At 41.8% G+C, this 6030-nt stretch overlaps 1 pseudogene; it reads right to left on the bottom strand.

The window, feature by feature from the left end:
* Positions 1-507: 507 nt before the first annotated feature.
* LOC117203622 (uncharacterized) lies at positions 508-718 on the bottom strand (annotated as a pseudogene).
* Positions 719-6030: the final 5312 nt, after the last annotated feature.

Genomic DNA, 6030 nt, shown 5'->3' with positions numbered 1-6030 from the left:
CTTCTCCTTCTCGGCACCTCTTTCCTTCCTTTCTCAGGTGGTGGTACCCTTGGAAATCTCCAAAAGCAGCTTCAGGAGCCAACCAAACCAGTAGTGCCTACAGCTGGAAAATGTATGCCAATGGAAGAACCTGTAGCATCTCACAAACTCTGAGCCTGAGAAACGTACCTAATTTCTAGAGCTGAACAAAAGGGCGGCCCTTTCCTTCCAGGAAAGGAGACATCTCAGGGGATTGTAGGTTTCCTGTCGGACTGCTGTCAAATTAAGGACCTTTTGCCCTATTTCAGCTCCTTCTCTTGAAAGGATGCAGAAATGCAGTATTATTTAAAAAAATTCAGTGAGAGAAAGGAGCTGTCATCACAGCAGGGTGATGCTGCTGTTAGTAATAATTTTAACGATAATAAAAATAACATCTGGGGACTTCCTTGGAAGTCCAGTGGTTAAGTTGCTGCACTTCCACTCAGGGAGTACGGGTTTGATCCCTGGTGGGGGAGCTAGGATCCCACATGCCGCGAGGCACAGCCAATAAATAAATAAATAATAACATCTAATATTTATGGAACAATCACTATATGCCAAGCACTAGAATAGCAGTTCTCAACCAGGGGTATTTTGGCCCCTTGGGGACATTTGGAAATGTTTGGAGACATTTTTCAATTAGCAATAATCGCACCTCAGATAAACCTCACTGGCTACGATACTGCCACTGCGCAAAGCTGGAGACATTTTTGATTGTGACAATGGAGGTGTGGTGGCACGTAGGTGGTTTGCTGCTGGCATCTAGCCGGTAGAAGCTAGGATACTGCTAAACATCCTACGATGCACAGGACAGGCCCTCACAACAAAAAATTATCCCACCTGAAATGTCAATAGTGTTACAGCTGATCAACCTTGCAGTAGACTGAGGCTTTTACACGTATTTAACCTTCAAAATAACCCTATTATTGTCCCCATTTTACAGATAAGAACATCTAAGCTTAAGGTAACTAACAAATTCTAACAACTTGTTTTGACTTTTGAACTTTTGGATTTCTTTTTCTTTTTTTAGGGCAAACACAGGATTTTATCCATCTTTTTTGCAGCCAAGCACAGTCTTATATTGAGATCTAAACACCACTTACTGAGTTCTGATGCTGTTTGAAGGCACATTTAGTATTAAATATTAAGTATTAATAATTATTAAAATATTTCTATAACAAACGTGAATGAGATCATTTTGGTGGTTAATAGTCACTGCTTTTTTTTTGAAATCTTTGCCTTGTTTATTTATTACAACGAATGCTAAAAATTGGAGACACATTATCCTACAGAAAGTTTGTATCAGCTTACATTCCTATGAATAATGCTTACGTGTCACCGAGAATGAGACACAGATTGCTTTCTTGAGATCGATTTGGTTCTACAATAATTGTAGAACATTTAGGTTTGTTCCATAGCTGGGAATTGGTTCTTTCAAATGTCAGCATGAAAGTTATTCAGCTGAAGCTGACCCAACCCCCATCCCATTCTGGGATGAGACTGGGTAACAGCTGGTGACTGGGGAAGGGGAAGAAGATATTATATAATGTCTACAAAAGTAATGAAAAGTTGACAACTGCTAAGATAAGCAACCAGTAAGATACGGAATGAGAATCTACAGTCATTTAAAAATATGTTTTCTAAGCATAGTATCCAGACTTTCCCTCAGATCCTCTGTTCTTTATGCCTGACCTCTGATAGTGGTGTGGCATGGGCTGTTGAGAAAACAGTGGTCCTGATGCCTTGAGATTTCAGACAAGAGAGGCAATCTCTCCCTGCAAACCTTGTACAGAATTAGGTCATTGAATTCCAACAGTGTTGGGCCCTTAGGAAGATGACTGCTGTTTTTCTTGTTTTCCTTTTTGATAAATGCTAAGCTCCTTGTCAAAATCTTTATGACTAGAGATGGGAAAAACAGATATTTTCTTTTGAAATCATTTCTCTGCTTCTGGCTTGGGTTTTCTGATCACCTCTCTTTCCTCTGTTCTTTTTTCTTTCCTCTTCTCCATTTTTTTCAACCTTTTCACAGTTCTATTTCCATTTTTTCCTCTCTCCTTATATACTATAAGGACCGTGTAAAGTATGAAGCAAGGAAAGGGAGGAGAATTGCCTAAATAATTAGACTGACCATCCAATGGGAAAGTTTATATGCATATGTGCTTTTTCTCCCCCTAGGGAGAGGGTCCATCTCTTTTAACAGGTTTTTAACAGTTTAAGAATCACTACTGTGGGCAGACATGGCAGCCCATGCAAAGGCAGAGACATGTAAAGAGAACAATACACTTACAGGAGTCAACAGCAAGAACACAACATAGGTTTCTACGCAGTGTAGGTGGAAATGAGGCTAAACAATGTCGACCACTATCAGAGGGATAACCCAGGGCCTGGATGGAGAAGAGGTCTGAGGCTGACTCAATATAGTTTAAAGAACTAACTGGAACAAGGATACTGAACAAAATCCAGTTGCTCTCAAGTGGCTGATCCATCTATTTGCTGATAGATAGGCCAGCAAAACCCAGCCACCCTACAGAGGGACTGCGAATTCCCAGTTCACTGTGTTAAAGCTGGACGAGTGGACTAGAATGTCCAGCTGTTTTATCAATCCTTGATCAAATCTCATCCTCTATCCCCCTCCAAACCAAAATAACATCGACTACATCTGCCTCTGGCCCTGAGAAGGTCTGGCCAACCGGCAAGAGGCTGGCACAAGACTCAGCTCCCTCTTCAAGGGCTGTCTTTATACTTGATTGCATCGTGGGCACATAAAACAACCTCGAACTCCCCGGTACTGGGAGAGAAAGTTCTTAGGACCCAAGCGGGTGGAAGCTCTGGACCTGAGGTGTGTTGGGAGGAGGTAATGGTTTTCACTGAATTCCTTTTTATATTTTATTTAGATTAAGTTCTGCTCAGCAGGGTGATTTCTTAATTAGAGCCGCCCGGCCAGGCAGACCTCCAGCTCAGACCCCTATGCTGCCTTCTAAGGTTTCATGAGGAATCTTGTCCTGCCTTATTTCCTGAGTTCTAATATTTGAATAGTATGCAGTGGATTTCAATGGGAGGAAAAGACATGTAATTTAATCATCTTTATTAGATTTTGCCCATGGATGGGGAGAGGGCAAGGAAAGAGGACGGATGTGTGTCCTCTCTTTGTTAACTTTTTTTTTCTTTTTCTCTACCTTTCTTCCAGTGGTCAAAGTAGGAGGAGACTCAATGGCCTTCTCCTTTCCCTGTATTTTTGAAACAAAAAAGCGAAATATGAACCTTAAGCCCCCATAAGAAGTGTGTTCATTTCAGAACTTTTCAAGACTTGGTGGAGAGATTTACATAAACAAATTACTCAGTTCCTCCTTCGGTAACCTCGATCTGATCCTGAGATCGTGAGTGTAAATGTGGGGCTCCCATAGCTTTTTGTTCTCTCCATCACTATAGAAGTTGCAGACGGTGCTCAGCAAGACCTCAGCCACAAAAAAGAATGAAATAATGCCATTTGCAGCGACGTGGATGGACGTAGACATTGTCATACTGAGTGAAGTTAAGTCAGACAAAGACAAATATCATATGATATCGCTTATATGTGGAATCTAAAAAAAGTTCATAAGTAAATGAACTTATTTACAAAACAGAAATAGAGTCAGTCACAGATGTAGAAAACAAACTTATGGTTACCAAGGGGGAAAAGGGGGGTGGTGGAGGCATAAATTGGGAGATGGGGGTTTACATATACACACCATTATATATAAAATAGATAACTAATAAGAATCTACTGTATAGCACAGGGAACTCTACTCAGTACTCTGTAATGACCTGTATGGGAAAAGAATGTAAAAAAGAGTGGATATATGTATATGTGTAACTAATTCACCTTGCTGTACAGCAGAAACTAACATAACATGGTAAATCAACTATACTCCAGGGCTTCCCTGGTGGCTCAGGGTTAAGAATCCACCTGCCAATGCAGGGGACTCAGGTTCGAGCCCTGGTCCTGGAAGATCCCACATGCCGCGGAGCAACTAAACCTGTGCATCACAACTACTGAGCCAGTGCTCTAGAGCCTGCGAGCCACAACTACTGAAGCCCGCCCGCCTAGAGCCCGTGCTCTGCAACAAGAGAAGCCACCGCAATGAGAACCCGCGCACAGCAACGAAGAGCAGCCTCCGCTCGCCACAACAACCAAGACCCAACGTAGCCAAAAATAAAATAAATAAATTTATTAAAGTAACCCAATATTCCAATAAAAATTAATTTAAAAAACGAAGACCTTACAAAATGGAGGAAAATTAAGGGCTTCCCTGGTGGCGCAGTGGTTGAGAGTCCGCCTGCCGATGCAGGGGACAAGGGTTTGTGCCCCGGTCCGGGAGGATCCCACATGCCGCGGAGCGGCTGGGCCCGTGAGCCATGGCCGCTGAGCCTGCGCGTCCGGAGCCTGTGCTCCGCAACGGGAGAGGACACAGCAGTGAGAGGCCCGCGTACCGCAAAAAAAAAGAAAAAAGAAAAAACAACAACAACAACAACAACAACAAAAAAAAAACAAAATGGAGGAAAATTAAAGAGGGAAATGGTCCACAGTGCATTCTCTTACCAGCCCTAAATTGGTGTCATTTTGGCCACCATCTAGGGGAGAAAAACCAGCCTATAGAAACAGAGAGAGAAGATGTGAAGCCAATGCAAAGAAGGGAGGTTTGTCACGCTGCTGTCCTCAGGATGGGATAGGAAAACTGAGTAGGAATTAACATGAGCAAATAGTCAGCAGGAGCTCTTTCAGAGGAAATAAATCTACTGGAGTTTTCCAAGAAAGAGAGACAGAATTCAGCATGGCACATCAAAAAGAGAAAGAAAAATACTGTGTCCACAACTCTCCCAACTGTCCTGCTAAATGCAAAGAAATGCACACCCTTCATGTTTCTGGATTTCCACATCGATGGGCACATTTGATGAGGGTCTGCATTCTTTCATTTACATTTTATTACCCCAAATCCACCCGGACGTGTGCGAACGTGTGTGTACACACACATGTGCACACGCGCACAGACACATACACCCTGCAGCCTGTAACCCTCTCTTATGCCCCTATCCTGTTGATCTTTCTTCACTTAAAAATTATCGGCAAAGAATTTATTCATTTGGGAGAATTCCAGGCACTACATTTACGTTCAGTTCCAATGAAATGGGATCCAGACTTTTCAAACCGTGCTGTTTGCAGATAAAACACAAAGGCGGGACCTCATTATCTGGAGACATGGCCCCTTCTTTTCCCTCCTGCCTTTTGTTTCTGAGCAATTTTAAGCTTGTTTGGAAAGTCTCATAACAGGGGCAGAATGTTTTCCACCACGTCTATTTCAGGAGGGTTTTTAGTTAAGAATAATGAATTTATCTCTAAACAGATTTGAAGAGTTTTACCAAAGCTAGAAAAGACACTTTTGCTAATATCCCATATAGGCTGATCTTAATCCTCTCATTGTTCAAGATGCTTGGTCTATGAGAGTCTTATTTATGTGCCAAATGTCTTTATTAAAGCATTATATTAACACAGAAAAAAAAATCCCATTACAATGTGCTTCTCTGTGTGATCAAATGTTATCCACAGTCCTGTGGATACCCTATTTATTCTGAAATTTGAAAAGGTAAAATTCTGATAACAGCCCACTGTTTGGCCAAGTTTTTCAAAATTCATTGTAATATGGCTGGAGGGGTTACTAGGTCCTAGCCAGGAAAAGGCCTACATTTTATCAAGGCAGTCGTCCCTACCACAAAGAAAACTGAAAAACAGGCCTTGCATGCACCCAGAGAGACGGATTCTTGGCAACACTGTACTGTGATTTGACCTGTAGAGACACAATGCATCTGTCATATCCACTTTGATTTAAAAAACCCAAGTGGCACATTTGAAGACAAACTGCACTACTGAATCCAGAGTTGTGGGATGGGAAGAGAGTTTAAAGTCAAGAGAAGCAAAGTTTGGTGTGTTTGGATATTGGATTTTGAAAGTGAACTAAAAAAATAATAATAGCAAGA

The sequence above is a fragment of the Orcinus orca genome, chromosome 19, assembly GCF_937001465.1.
Source record: "Orcinus orca chromosome 19, mOrcOrc1.1, whole genome shotgun sequence".
In the NCBI taxonomy this organism is placed as follows: Eukaryota; Metazoa; Chordata; class Mammalia; order Artiodactyla; family Delphinidae; genus Orcinus; species Orcinus orca.
This window is presented reverse-complemented; position numbering and strand designations above follow the sequence as displayed.